The following is a 15,209-nucleotide window of genomic DNA, read 5'->3' on the forward strand; positions in this document are numbered from 1 at the left end:
GTTTGTGTTTTACAGTCCCTAAAGTGATTGCTCAAATTTGAGAATGCAGCTTGAGGACACTAACTTTGGGGTGTTTCGGGGTGAGGGGAGGATGCATGTACAGTTATGTGTGTATATATGTGGAGACCAGCAGTCAATCTTGGGTATCATTCCTCAAAAGTCATCCACCTTGTTGGTTTTTTTTTTTTCCCTTGTTCTGAGTGTTTTTTGTTTTTTGTTGTTTTTTTTTTTTTTTTTTTTTTGGTTGGCTTTTTGAGACAGAGTCTCTCTGTGTAGCCCTGGCTATCCTAGAACTTGCTCTGTAAATCAGGCTGTCCTCAAACTCACAGAGATCCACCTGCCTCTGCCTTCTGAGTGCTGAGATTAAAGGCGTGTACCACCATGTTGTTGTTTTGTTTTACAAATTTTTTTTAAATCATATTTGTGTGTGTGTGCCCACAGAGACTAGAAGAGGGTGCCAGATCCTCCTGGAACTGGAGTCAACAGTGGTTTTGAGTCTCCTGACTTGGATACTGGGAACTGAACTCAGGTCCTCTGGAAGAGCAGCAAGAGCTCTTAACCATTGAGTCACCTCTCCAGCCCCTCCTCATCTTTTCTGAGGCAGGGTCTCATGTAGCCCAAGCTGGCCTTGAATTTCTTAAGTAGCTAAGGATGATCTTGAACTCCTCAGGCATGGTAGCTCACATGTCATTCCAACACACCTGAATGGATGCACAGGGATAGTTGAGAATTCAAGATCAGCCTTGGCTACCTAGGGAGTTCGGGATCAGATGAGTGAGCCAGCTCAGTGGTTGAGAGCATGTTAGCCGCTCTTACAGAGGACCCGAGCTGGGTCACCAGTGCCCATCCTTGCTGAAGTTGCTGCAGTCACAGGCCATTTTGTCACGGGAAGGAGACAAGAACGTAATATGGATAGGATCACCAGAATCTCTGTACCTGTAAGCTATCAAAACAACAACAATGGGGCCTGGAGAGACTCTGCTCCGCAGCCAGGATTTCACACTGCTCTTGCAGAGAGCCCAAGTTCTGTTCCCTGCGCCCATGTTAGGTGGCGCACAGCTACCTCTGACTCCAGCTCTCGTGGATTTGATGCCCCTGGCCTCTGGGGGCACCTGCACTCATGTGCACACACCTGACCACCACCCCCATAATTAAAACTTAAAAAATTGTTTTCACGTGTTAAAGTACACCTTGCACAACCTGAGTTCCCAGGAGCGGGCCAGCCTGGGGTGGCGGTGGAAGTATGGGTCCTGGGCAAGACCCAGGAACAGAAGAGGGGACAGGGGACAGACGAAGGAGGGTGTGGCGGAGCCGAGAGTTTAATGTGGCATAAGTCCATCCAAATGCTAACTCTATAAATGTTTAAAAACCATTTTCAGTGTTTTATTGAAGACTAGTGTACACCCATTAAAGCACAGGGACTGTAAATGTTTAGCTTGATGGATTTGCACAAACTGAACCCAGCCACAGAGTCAGCACCCGGCACAGGAAACAGTTCCCACTACCAGCCCCTGTGCACCCCTCCCTGCTTCCTCCTGCCTGGGGGACCAGTTATCCCGTTCTCCGGTGTATCAAAAGGGTTGCAGGGCCGGTGTTCACAGATCCAGATACCGTGTGTGTGTGTGTGTGTGTGTGTGTGTGTGTGTGTGTGTGTGTGCGTGTGTGTGTGTATATGAGTGTGTGTGAGTGTGTGAGTGTGTGTGTGTATGAGTGTGTGAGTGTGTGTGTGTGTGTGTGTGTGTGTGTGTGTGTGCTGTCTCTCCAATCCCTCCACCTTTTTTTGTATTAAACAGCATCCTTTAGTGAACCTGGGGCTCACCAATTCTGCTGGACTGGGCCAGCCAGCGGATCCTCCTGTACTGGGGGTACAGACAAAGGGAAGCGTCTTTCGGTGACAGTGTGCACACATTTCTGTGAGAGTATACAGCTGAGGGTGGAGCGCTGGCTTACAGAACGGTTTGTGTCACCCTGGGGTAGAGATGACCAGTTTCCCAAAGCAGCCATGCTGGTTTCTATTCACAAGAGTACTAGTTACACAGCTGGTGTGTGTTGGGAGGGGAACCTTTAATCCTAGTGCTCAGGAAGCAGAGGCAGGCAGATCTCTGTAAATTAAAGGGCAGCTGGGTCTACATGGTGAGTTCCATGCAAGGTAGGGTGACATAGTGAGACTTTGTCTAAAAAAAAAAGTACTGGCTGATGGGCTAGCAAAATGGCTCTGCAGGTGAAGGTGCTTGCCACCAAGCGTGATGGCCTGAGTTCAATACGTGGGACCCACATGATGAAAGGAGAGAAACCACACACACACACACACACACACACACACACACACACACACACACACACACGATGAAGGGTGAGATACACATACACACACACACACACACACACAGACACACACACACACACACAGACACACACACACAGACACACACACACACACACACACACACGATGAAGGGTGGGATACACATACAAATGTAACTTTAAATTTTAATGAAACTGTTGCTTCACAGACATTTTCTAAGCTCTATGAGCTCTTCCACAGGGGAACTCTAGAACTCTGCAGGTCTGAGCACTTGGACCAACACCCTCAGCCACAGTCATCATCCCTAACTGTGACTGGCAGGCAGCAAGCTCCCCATTTGGAGTGGAAGCCCTTCTCTGGGAGAGCCAGGCAGCAAGAGACTCCACCCCAGAGGACCGAAGCCCAGGTTGGGTGAGGCAGCACCATTTAGACATGGGTGTCGAGGGGTGTGCTTGAGATGTCCGTGCTGACGCAGTGGACAACCTGAACTCTTACAGATGGCAGGCTTACTTCCGGGAAAGCAGGCCAAAACCACGGGAACTGATAGCCAAGGTTATAGAGGCGCAGGAATCCAGGCAAGCAAAGGCAGATGGGGCGTGTGACTGTATGGCGACTACACAGGACACAAGATGGGACAGAGTCTTTCAAGTTAACGGAGGGTTAGCAAGGCGAGGTGCAGCGTTGGGCCAAGCTGGCTGTGTGAGCCTGAGGCCTTCCATCACGCTATGTCCCATGGGCTTCTCTGCTCACGCCATCCTTACTTCAGTTGTATTTTGATATTGGCATCTAAAGGGAGGAAGAGGACGGTATAGCCCTAAGTCTGTAGCCTCCGGGGGCAGGCGTGATGGAGTCCCAAGGGTCACTGGAGCAGAAGACAGGCATATGAAGGAAGCAGTGAGAGTCTGCCTTCCCTCCCAGGGCCCCTCCTGCCCTGGCCTCCACTGGGGGCATGTGTAGCACCCCGGCTCTGGAGCCTGGTTAGTGTGCCAGCCTGGTGTGACACCGACTGAGCCTTTGAAGGACTCTGGTCTCTGGGTGACTGGCCCCAGGAAAGGAGGGTTGAGGCCTGTCAGAGAATGGAGAGCATGCACAGCCTAGCTGGGCCGAACACTGCATAGAGAAAGCATTGTGCTGGAAGCCCCGGGCTATACCTAGCAGGAACAGCCCCCCATATAAACCCACTTTCTCCAGCTCAGGTTCCACTCTCAGGCAAAGACTCACCACACACACACACACACACACACACACACACACACACACACACACACGCTTGTGTGCCTGCTGGCATTCTCGTGCTGTTGACATGACCCCGGGCTCAGCCCCAGCCACTCACCCCACCTAAGAGCTGAGTCCAGCCGTGGCTGCCACTGTCATCTGTCACATGCCCCCGTATTACCCCCCTTCCTGGTCCCCTAGGGTCTGGCTTCCCAAAGCCACAGGCAGGACCCGGTAGATCAGTCGTAGGTGCCAGCCCAAGCTGAGCATCCGCGGGCAGCTGGGCTGTTTGCGCAGCTAAGTGGCCTCTGTGTACCCAGCCGGGGCGCCTGCCGGAGCTTATCTCCGCAAACACCGCGGGATCCACCGGATCCACCCGTGAGGCTTCCATTAGGCCAAGGCATATCTGCCCATCGCTGATAAGAGCCGGAGGAGCGGCTACTCCCGCCTCCCCTGGGTCTGAAAATTGACGCAGTCACTAACAGGGTTTCAAGGGACGGGGGAGGCAGATGGACATGACACTGTCCAACACCGGGATCAGGACCTCTCCTCCTGTCCCCAGAAGTACTTGTCTGTCTCCTGCCCCTTGGGTCGATACCTGGGGCTTCTCGGAAATTCCTAAATTCCATCAGCCAGCCGCTGCCACTATTAACAGCCCACGTGGACGGAGGTTGAGCAGGACACAGGTATGTGTGAGACAGACCTGGCATCTGATTTTCCCTGTCCTGACCTGGCGAGGCCTGGGACCCGCCTCAGAGGGAAACTGCCAACGCAGGAAGGTGAAAACTCTGTTCACACAGCTCATCAGTGGCAGGGGGATTCTCACTCACTCTACAGACCCTGCACCTGCCTCATCCTAAAATTTTCCAAGCTAGTGCCACCTCCTGCCTTCACAGATGGGGAAACTGAGGCACAGATCCTAGGCTACCACCTTAGGCTGCCTCTCTGTGTCCTTCTGTACACTCCATCTGGGTGTCAGACAGATCACCTCTCCTCACACGCCCAGGTTACTGAAATCGATTCTTTCTAAGTCTAGACCAGGACCCGCAGGCTCATTAAATCTCAATTTGCTCTTAATTAAATCCCGTCTGCTTGCAGGAGGGGTGGAACCCGCCAGGGCTTTGTTTGTTTCCTTTCTGAACATGCAGACGAGCACCGTGACTTCTGTAATGAGAAAGAGAAGGCCTGTCTAAACACAAAAACAATGAAGAAATAAAACTTATAAATTTGACCGCATTAAAATGTTATACTGTTCCACGGGCATGGTGGCTCTCACGTGTGTGTGTGGTATGTATGGTGTGAGTATGTGGATGTGTGTAGTATGTGTATGTGTGTGTGGTACAGATGTTTGTATGTGTGTAGTATGTGTGTGTATGTATGTGTGTGCATCTCACAGTCTCACACAGGTCTGAGCCCAAATCCTGCCTGCAGCACACCTAGCCCCTGGGAGTCTGAAACAAGAGGATCCAAGTTCAAGGACCTACCTGGACCACACAGAACCGGGATGGGCCGCACATTATGGGACCCTGTCTAAAGCTCAGTGTCCTCCCAGCCTGTTCCCCATCCCAGCATCACCCTCCTCCTGTGCCCTCTGGTAATATCTCCAGCCTCCTTCCAGGAAAGAGGTACCAGGAACGACCAGAGCCCCAGGGGACTGCTGTCCATCAGGAAAGAGCCAGGCCCTGAGCCTAGGGATGTAGGAGACACGGACTAAGGGATTGCTAGGATTCCACAGCAGGGTGACAGCACCTAGGACCCACAGAGGGAGGTGAGTTCCAGGCCCCTCCCTTGAGATGTGTATCCAGGTGTATGCTCAGGTGAGATGGCATGGGGGTGCCCGAGAGGAATTGGCACCCTTCTTCCCATGGTTCCCACAGGCCTGAGTTACTACCTGGAGGCCCCAGGTCTCCTCGCCACAGTTCTGTGTCTGGCAGTTTATAGGAGCTATAATGTTTGTGTGTGTGTGTGTGTGTGTGTGTGTGTGTGTGTGTGTGTGTGTTATGTGTGGTGTGGTGTGTGTGTGTGTGTGTGGTATGTGTGGTGTGAGTATGTGGATGTGTGTGGTATGTGTGTTTTGTGTGTGTGTTGTGAGGGAGGTTATGTTTGGGGTTGTGGATGTATGTGATATGTATGTTGTGTGTGTATGTGTGTGTGTGGTACAGATATTTGTATGTGTGTAGTATGTGTATGTGTGTGTGGTACAGATGTTTGTATGTGTGTAGTATGTGTGTGTGTGTATGTGTGTGCATCTCACAGTCTCACACAGGTCTGACCCCAAATCCTGCCTGCAGCACACTGATCTTAGCAAGTTGTTTGGTCTCTCTCTCTGGCCCTTGGGTTCAGCATCTGTAAATGTTGGAAGAAAGTGGCACTCAAAGGATAAGATGAATAGAAAATAACAACAAAAAGCAAAACAGTAAGAATACATCAAACTACCCCAGGCAGGCATGCTGGCTCAAACCCGAATCCCAGCACTTGGGAGACATCCGTTACCAGCATTCAGTCCTTCCTGGTGTCTAATAGTTACTCCTTCTTGTTCCCCTTCGTACATGTTGAACTGCATCCACATGTACATTTGTTTATGCGTGTACATCTATTCTGTGTGAACATGAGAAGAGAGCATAAAGATCATTGCTTTTCTGGTCCTTATTCTCATGAATTTTACAGTTCTGGTGGTGTATCAGTGCATTAGAATATATTCTGTAGTGAAAGCTTACAATCCAATGTGACACTCCACAGCTTCCATTCCAAAGGCTACTCTAACTGTATAGAAGTTTGTCCAGTTATGTAGTCTCTGGGTCTTGTTAATTTCGTGTGTGATCTTTTTTCAACACTTTTTTAAGAAGGTGCCACTGGCGATGCCAGAGGAGCAGCAGGTGGTAACTGACTCCAGGTGTCAGCCCACCAGGAGGCCACTCCCTGATGGGTGAATCTCAGATAGAGGCAAAGCCCTGAGACCCTGGATTGCTTTTTGCTTCTGCTGTGCCTTCACAGGTTTGCTGCTGTTATCTTTCTCTGGTATCTGGCATGGTATGAATGGATGTGGGGAGATCCCCCCTGCCTGTAGTGTAGTGTGATTATCTCATGGAAACATCCTGTTCTACTGTACATTTTCCCCTGTGGATTATTATGAAGATGATTTCTTCCTAAGCTGTACTGTCTAGTTGATAATAATGATATTAGTTCATACAGAGTTTTGATGATTAAATCATCAAAGTACGAGGAAGTGTCACACAGCTAGAACACATGAGTTCCTTTTGAGGAGCTGTAGACTGTGGCTTTGGTTAAGGATTAAGAAAAACAACTAAATCCCAGTTAGCCCAGCTAACTTAAATTCTTTTAACCTTAATATTGGGAGATATGTTCGCAGGTTTTATGGTGCATCACAGCTGAAACAAACCTTTGAAAATAAAGTTAGACTAAGATGTTTTTGTCAAATAGCTTTGAGGTGAAAAACCCAAGAAGATAATCTAAAGTTTTAGAAAGGCACGTAGTAGAATGTGGAACTTTTTTTTTTTTTTTTTTTTTTTTTTTTTTTGGTTTTTCGAGACAGGGTTTCTCTGTGTAGTTTTGTGCCTTTCCTGTAACTCACTCTGTAGCCCAGGCTAGCCTCAAACTCACAGAGATCCGACTGCCTCTGCCTCCCGAGTGCTGGGATTAAAGGTGTGCGCCTCCACCCCCGGTGAGTGTAGAACTCTTTAAGGTCAGGGAACAAGAACAAAGCAATCCAATTATCATTAGCTGACATGCCTTTCTTGTTAGGACTGGCTGGCTGATGACCAAAGGTAATGATTAATTCCTTAGACCCATTTCTATCCTCAATCTCCTGTTATAGAAAACTATTGATGAGGTGGCACACACCTTTAATCCCAGCACTCGGGAGGCAGAGCCAGGCAGATCTCTGTGAGTTCAAGGCCAGCCTGGTCTACAGAGCGAGATCCAGGAAAGGCGCAAAGCTATACAGAGAAACCCTGTCTCGAAAATCCAAAAAAAAAAAAAAAAAAAAAAAAAAAAAAAAAGAATGATTTATTATCATTAAATAAATGGTTCTGAGTAAAATTTAGGTTTGTGATTCATTTAAGATTCCTTATAAGATTACATTTCAAGATAAGTAATAAAGTGATTAGCCCTTCCTCTGTAACTTCAAAATGCAGCTTGCCAGTAAAAGACCTGACTGAGAAAAATACCTTGCTTGCCCACATGGTTAATCTATAACAAGTTGCTTGAGTATGAATGTATGTGGGTTCTTGGGATAATTTGTTTTTCACCTGTAATATGTAAAACATTGTATCATGTAAGGGATATGAAAAACATGCTGGTTTTTTTTTTACTGTTTGTTTTGTATTCATTGTAATCATTCACTTGAAAAATAGAACGTAACCACATTGTAATTTGTATCTTGCCTGAAAGATTTGCTGGGGTATATAAGCTGTAAGGGAAAGAATAGAGGAGAGTTAAAATGGGCCAGAGGAAACATCAAGAATGAGGGTTAGGGGCTTGGGGATTTGGCTCAGTGATAGAGCGCTTGCCTAGCAAGCCCAAGGCCCTGGGTTCGGTTCTCAGCTTCAAAAAAAAAAAAAAAAAAATGAGAGTTAGAAGAAAAACATCAAGAATGAGAGAAGGGCCGGGCGGTGGTGGCGCACGCCTTTAATCCCAGCACTCGGGAGGCAGAGCCAGGTGGATCTCTGTGAGTTCGAGGCCAGCCTGGGCTACCAAGTGAGCTCCAGGAAAGGCGCAAAGCTACACAGAGAAACCCTGTCTCGAAAAACCAAAAAAAAAAAAAAAAGAATGAGAGAAGGAAATCACCAGGAAAATAAAGATTAGAGAATGCAAAAGAGGAATAAAGAAAAGGTCTGAAGGAAACCATTAAGAGAGTGTGGGGTGTCTTTTTCCCTAACCCCCTCAGATAGAAAAGTCTAGAATACACCAACACCGTGGATTCCTTTAGAGCCCTACATTGTCAGGGACTGGTCCCCCAGGCAACAATAGACAGGGTTTCTCTGTGTAGCCCTGGCTGTCCTGGAACTCACTCTGTAGACCAGGCTGGCCTGGAACTCACAGAGATCCACCTGCCTCTGCCTCCCGAGTGCTGGGATTAAAGGCATGTGCCGCCACGACTGACCTTTAACCTTTTTTTTTTTTTTAAATAAAGTTTTAAACAAAATTTAAAACACTTTAAGCTGAGTGTAGGCTGTACATCCACATTAAGGAGGCTTACTCAGGGGGATCTATAGTTCAGAGTCAGCCTTGGTAGTCTACATGGTGATTTGGGGGGGTGGCAGCAACCTAGGATACATGAAGTCTTGCCTTAAAAGAAAAAACCCTTTGAGACTTTAATGATGTCTGTGCCTGGATGCAGTTGTGGTCATGGTGAGGGCAGCTGTACGTCCACCTTCAGCTCATGCCTCTCAGATGCTGAGTTGGACACTCAGGCTCTGTGGCTGTAGGCTTTCATACTGTCTTAGTCAAGGTTTCTGTTGCTGCAAGAACACACCATGACCAAAAGCAACCTGGGGAGGAAAGGGTTTATTTGGCTTACACTTCAGCATCGCAGTCCATCACTGGAGGAAGTTAGAGCAGAAAGGAGGCAGGAGCTGATGAGGAGGTGGATGATGGAGATGTGTTCCCTACTGGCTGCTCCTCCTTGCTCGGTTTACAACACTTTACGGATGTGTCTCTGTATGAAGTTGTCAATAAAAAAAAAAAAAAAAAAAAAAAAAAGCCGGGCGGTGGTGGCGCACGCCTTTAATCCCAGCACTCGGGAGGCAGAGCCAGGCGGATCTCTGTGAGTTCGAGGCCAGCCTGGGCTACCAAGTGAGCTCCAGGAAAGGCGCAAAGCTACACAGAGAAACCCTGTCTCGAAAAACCAAAAAAAAAAAAAACAGCGCACATCCCTAAGGACAAACTGTATTTACATCTCCCGCTACCGACTGGTTTTTGACTGCCAGGTCCTTCATGTGTGTGCTGCAAACCCCGCACATTCCGATGTATCTTGCATTTAATCCCTACAGCAATCCTTCCAGGCCTGAGTTATTAGCTACCTCTTTACTTATTTGGAATGGGGCTCAGAGAGGCGAAGCAACCAACCCAGGATCGCACAGCCCAGAGAAGGCAATGCTAGCTCAGGCTAGTCTAACCTAGCCTTGTGAAGCCAGGCCACCAAGCGGAAGCCAGATTGCAGCACACTCCCCAGCCCTTGCCCGCGCGTGCCCTTCCTCCTGCGGCGGGCGGCACAGAAGTGGGTGACTCTGTCCTAGAGCCGCTTCTCTGGTCACCAGTTTTCTCTGCCGGTGCAGGGCTCTCCAGCTCTCTCGCCTTCATCTCTCAGTTGCACCCAGGGCCTCAGAGGAGCGCCGGCCCACCTCCACTCTCCCTTTAATTACTCCTGGCTGGAACGAATGCCTCTGAGCCCCTGAGACTCAAGCTTCATTCTGAGTAGCCGCTCTCTCCAGCCCTGCCCTCCCCTCCCCTGACTGGTTTATCTGGGTTCGACCCCCTCCCCCACTTCTTCCCCCCTTCCCCGGCCCCGGGCCCCGGCCCCGCACCTGTGGGGGGCACTGAGGAGGAAGTGACGCAGGCTGAGACCCCACCAAAGGAGGGTTGCCCAGATTGGGGGACGTATCCAAGTCTCTATCCATCCCCGGGGTTGAGCAGGTCGCTCACAAGAACAGCTGCCCCTGCCTCATGCTGACCAGACTCATGTGAGGTCAGCACAAAGACCTTTTTTTTTTTTTTTCATGCACTTAGCAATCCCCCTCACCAGAGACTGCCTGTGTGCCCATTCCTGCCCGCGATCCTGTCACAAGACAGCATGTGCGCCCAGAGTCCACACAAGCAAACAACTCAGTTTAATTTTTTTATGTTTTCATTTTATTCATCTATTTATTTTGCAGCTGGGTCTCACCATGGAGCTCAGCTCGTCTTCAACTCGTGATCCTCCTGCCTCAGCATCCTGAGTCCTGGGGTTAGTAGGGAACAGCAGCACCTGTAGTTTAAGATTTAGTTTTATGCAGATGGATGTTTTGCCTGCTTCGATATCTATGCACCACGTGTGTGCTTGGTGTCTGTGGAGGTCAGAGGAGGAGACATCTGAGCATGGTGATATTTTATTTGTGCTGAAATGTGATTTTATTTGTATGTTAATAAATAAAGTTGCCTGGGGATCAGAGGTTATAGCCATTAAACAGAAGTCTGGCAGTGGTGGCACACTCCCTTAATCCGATCACATGGCAGGCAGAGTCTGTGTGTTCAAGGACACAGCCAGCATGGTGACACACACCTTTAATCCAAGTACCAACCATAGAGACCTGGAGGTCTGTATAGACAGGCAGTGACGAGAAAGTCATGTGGTTGGGTTTAGAGCCAATGAGAAGGCAGAACAGAAAGGCAATAAAATGACAGACACGGGTTGGGGATTTAGCTCAGTGGTAGAGTGCTTGCCTAGCAAGCGCAAGACCCTGGGTTCGATCCTCAGCCCAATAAATAAATAAATAAATATATACAGACACACAGGAAGTAGGTCTCTCTCGGGGGAAGGACAACAGCGACAGTGAGAGGTTAAGAAGGTGGTCTTAGCTCTTGGCTGCTGCTCTCTGATCTCTGGGCTTTTAACTCTGCATTTGGCTCTGAGTTTCTTATTTAATAAGACCGTTTAGAATTTCATCTACATCTGAGCTCCTGGAACTGGAGTTACAGATGTTTGTGAGCCACTGTATGGGTGCTGGGAACCAAACCCAGGTCTTCTGTAAGAGCAGCAAGTGCTCTTAACCTCGGAACTGTTTCTCCAGCCCCACTTCCACCCTCCCTCCCCCTGCCCACCCCCCTCCTCTATCCCCACCCCCCTACCCTCCACCCCCTGTTCACCCCCACAGACACCTGTAGTTGAAGTGGAGAAAGTGGATCTGAGGCAGAAAAACAGCTTGGGTTCTGGGGAACGAACACAGGGAGCTGGCTCAGCCTCTCCTCTCCCATGCTATTGAAGGCCTTACAGCGATGTGTACTTGAAGCTTATAAAAGTATTGTGTGTGTGTGTGTGTGTGTGTGTGTGTCCGTGCACACGTGCACATGTGTGCATGTGCATGCACGGGAGAGAGTGAGGACACAACTTGTAGGAGTCAGTTCTCACCTTCCACTATGTAGGCCCTGGAGACCGAACTCAGGTCATCAGGCTTGGCAAACAGGTGTCTCTACCCACTGAGCAATCCCACCGGAGCCCAGAAGTCAACTTTGAATCCTTCACTCTTTAAGGCCAATGTGGTATTATTGGATCATCCATGCAATGACTCACCTGTCACCTAAAACAGCCACAGGAAAGGGCCAGGGTAGGAGTGGGGACCCTACACCCAGGGAGTCAGGGGACAGAGGGCCTGCGTGATGAAGATCAGGCACGGCCCAAAACTGCCACCCCACTAATTCAGGTAGGTTAAGCCCCAGCACAGTTCCCAGGTAGATCAGAGAGTTAAATGTGGGGTAAGACGGTTTGGCTGGTAAATGTACTGGATGCGCGCGCGCGCGCGCGCCCCCGCATAAGCATGCACATGCTGCAGTGTCCAGGTGGAGGTCACAGGACATACATAGTGAGGGAGTCAGCTCTTTGCTCCCTGTGTGAGCGCTGGCCATCGCTTGGCAGCCAGCACTTTTCCCACTGAGTACTTTTACCCATCTAGAGCCTGTGGAGAGGCTGAAGTAAGAGCGTGGCCGTGAGTCTCAGGCCAGCCTGGGCTACTGAGCAAGACCTAGTTTCTTTTTTTTTGGTTTTTCGAGACAGGGTTTCTCTGTGTCTAGTTTCTAATTTTAAGAAATTTTTAGAAATAAGAATGTAGAAGGAATACTTACCTGGCAGGGGAGATACCATGATCACGAAGGTGGTTTTCCCAGGGCGAGGCTTATCCATTGCACTCCGGATGTGCTGACCCCTGTGATTTCCCCAAATGCGGGAAACTCGACTGCATAATTTGTGGTAGTGGGGGACTGCGTTCGCGCTCTCCCCTGTAAAAATAAATAAATAAATAAATAAATAAATAAATAAATAAATAAATAAATAAATAAATAAAGAATGTAGAAGGAAACAGATCACAGATCAAATACAATACACAGGTACATTTGTAAACTGGATAAATTGTGTTTAACCAATTTTCACGTTTTTCAGTAATTTTCCCAAATTACTTTTATAACAACAAAAAAAAATGTATTTTATTTTAAAAAGTAGGTAACCCTGTTGTAACCACCAGAGCCCCTACATCATCTGCCCTCAAGCACCAGCTTCCCAAGCTTCTGCAGGGGCCCCCTAAGTTGCTTTATGGTCTCCCCCGAGGACCCCCCACAATCCCCTAACCAGGCCCTGGCCATCGCAGCCCATCACACCGACCCCGCTCAGCGCTCAGGTCCTCTCCCAGCTGAGATGGGACTCTGTACCCAGACAGAATAAGGAAACCAGGAGGGCTCAACCCTCCGGGTTCTGACTCCTGATCTAGGGCGGTAATCTCGGACACGAGGGGATCAGGGGTTCGGCCACCCCCTGCCCAGGCCGGGTCCCCGAACCGATTGGATCGGTTCACTCTGCGGCGCACGTCTCTTGATTGAGTACCGCGGCGTCGGACGGAGCTGCGTTTCGGTATCTCCCTCTGGTGGTCATTATTTGTAACTACATACAAATATATTTTCGCGCGTTCTCAAGGGAGGTGAAGCACCAGCGTTACGGTGTAGACACTGAATATTCATTTTGAAGATATGTTCATAAACCCGGACACTCTGCAGGCCTTCCCTCCACCCGTTCATTTCCCAAAGAAACTTCTGAAACATCCATTAATTGACCATTTTGTAACATTCGAACACAAAAGACATACATGAACTCTGACCACAGAAGTTTACAGTGGCCAACAAGAGACCTGGCCTCAAAAATAAGGTGGAAGATGAGGACCACCATCTAAGGTTATCAGATTCTCTCTTCCATTTCCTCCTTCTTCTCTGTCCTCACCCTTCCCCTCCTCCTCTTTCTCGCCTTCTTCCCCCTCTGCCTCTTCTAGTCATCTAAAAGTCTCAAAACTGAAGGTCCCTGCCAGTACCACTTCTGACAATGTGTCTTTTCCTCTCCACAAATCCCAAGGCAGTAATAAAAACACAAAGCATATGGCGCCCTCTGCTGGAAAGCACTGGTATAACACGTAGAGCTGGAATTCATTAAGATTTATTACTTTTATGAGTATGTGTGTGGCCTCGGGGAAGTTTTATGTGAGCCACATAGGTGCAGAAGCCTGAACAATAAGTGCTCCTAGCTGCTGACCAATCTCTCAAAACCCTGTCTCAAAAAACAAAACAGCAAACAGCCCAAAAAAATCCAGCCTGGGCTACAGAGCAAGACCCTGTCTCAAAATATTTTACTTAGTTTTTTTTTTTGTTTGTTTGTTTGGGTGGTTACTTGGTTTGGTTTTTCAAGACAGGGTTTCTCTGTAGCTCTGGCTGTCCTGGAACTCACCCTATAGACCAGGCTGGCCTTGAACTCACAGAAATCTTCCTGCCTCTGCCTCCCTAGTGCTGGGATCAAAGGCAGGCACTACCAATGCCCGGCATTATTTCTTTTCTTTCTTTCTTTTTTTTTGTTTTTTGTTTTGTTTTGTTTTGTTTTTTCGAGACAGAGTTTCTCTGTGTAGCTTTGTGCCTTTCCTGGAACTCGCTTTGTGGACCAGGCTGGCCTCGACTCTCTCTCTCTCTCTCTCTCTCTCTCTCTCTCTCTCTCTCTCTCTCTCTCTCTATGTATTTATGGCTTAAAGGAAAACTACACCTGGAAAACCCTGACTTGCATGTATTGAGTGTCTCAACATATGGAAAAGCATTGGATTTTTTCTATTTTGAAAATATCCCAGGGCTGGAGAGATGACTTGGTAGTTAAGAGCATTAGCTGCTCTTCCAAAAGACTCAAATTTGATTCCCAGCACCCACACTGCAGCTCACAACTGTCTGAAACTCTGGTCTTGGGGATCTGGTGCTCTCTCCAGCACCAGACACACATGTGGTGTACAGACAGACATGTGAGCAAACCAACTGTACACATGCACAAAAGAAACAACAAACAAAAAAACTAAAACTAAAACCTTTTTTTAAAAAAAGAAAGAAAGAAAATAAACACTGGAGGCAGAGGCAGGCAGATCTCTGTGAGTTCAAGGCCAGCCTGGTCTACAAAACAAGTTCCAGGCCAGCCAGGGCTGTTACATAGAGAAACCCTGTCTTGAAAGACAAAGAATCAAAAACAAAATCTGAGACATGTTTTTATTCCATACATAAGTACTCAGACTGTGTACTAAAAAATAAGAGGGGTTGGTGTGATGACCCACCACAGGTACAGGTACTTGCTGCCAACCTTGAAAGCCTGAGTCGATCCCCAAAACTCACAAAGTGGAAGGAGAGAACTGATTCCCATGAGCTGGCCTCTGACCTCCCCATGTACACCATCACACACACACTTCTGCATGAACACACAAACACACAATAATTTTGTTTTGTGTGTTATAATTTTAAGTGCTGGGATCAAAGGTGTGTGCTATCATACCAGCCCACAATAATTTTTTTTTTAAGATACGAAGGGGCTTTGGAGATGGCTCAGTTGGTAAAATGTTTGCTGAAGAGTCATGGGGATCTGAGTTTTTGACCCATTAAAAAGCCAGAAAGAGCCGGGCGGTTGTAGCTAGCGTTT

General features: G+C 48.2%; 1 long non-coding RNA gene and 1 other non-coding gene across 2 annotated transcripts; one reads left to right on the forward strand and one right to left on the reverse strand.

Moving 5' to 3' along the window:
- Window positions 1–10,367: 10,367 nt before the first annotated feature.
- On the reverse strand, window positions 10,368–12,503 carry LOC143274499 (uncharacterized). Its single transcript, XR_013053116.1, has 2 exons — window positions 11,646–12,503; window positions 10,368–10,505 (listed from the first exon to the last, which is right to left on the reverse strand). It is a non-coding gene; the product is annotated as an uncharacterized LOC143274499 (long non-coding RNA).
- LOC121831899 (U1 spliceosomal RNA) lies at window positions 12,348–12,511 on the forward strand. Its single transcript, XR_006075494.2, has one exon. It is a non-coding gene; the product is annotated as a U1 spliceosomal RNA (small nuclear RNA).
- The last annotated feature ends 2,698 nt before the right edge of the window (window positions 12,512–15,209 follow it).

This window comes from Peromyscus maniculatus, chromosome 8, assembly GCF_049852395.1.
Source record: "Peromyscus maniculatus bairdii isolate BWxNUB_F1_BW_parent chromosome 8, HU_Pman_BW_mat_3.1, whole genome shotgun sequence".
Taxonomy (NCBI): domain Eukaryota; kingdom Metazoa; phylum Chordata; class Mammalia; order Rodentia; family Cricetidae; genus Peromyscus; species Peromyscus maniculatus.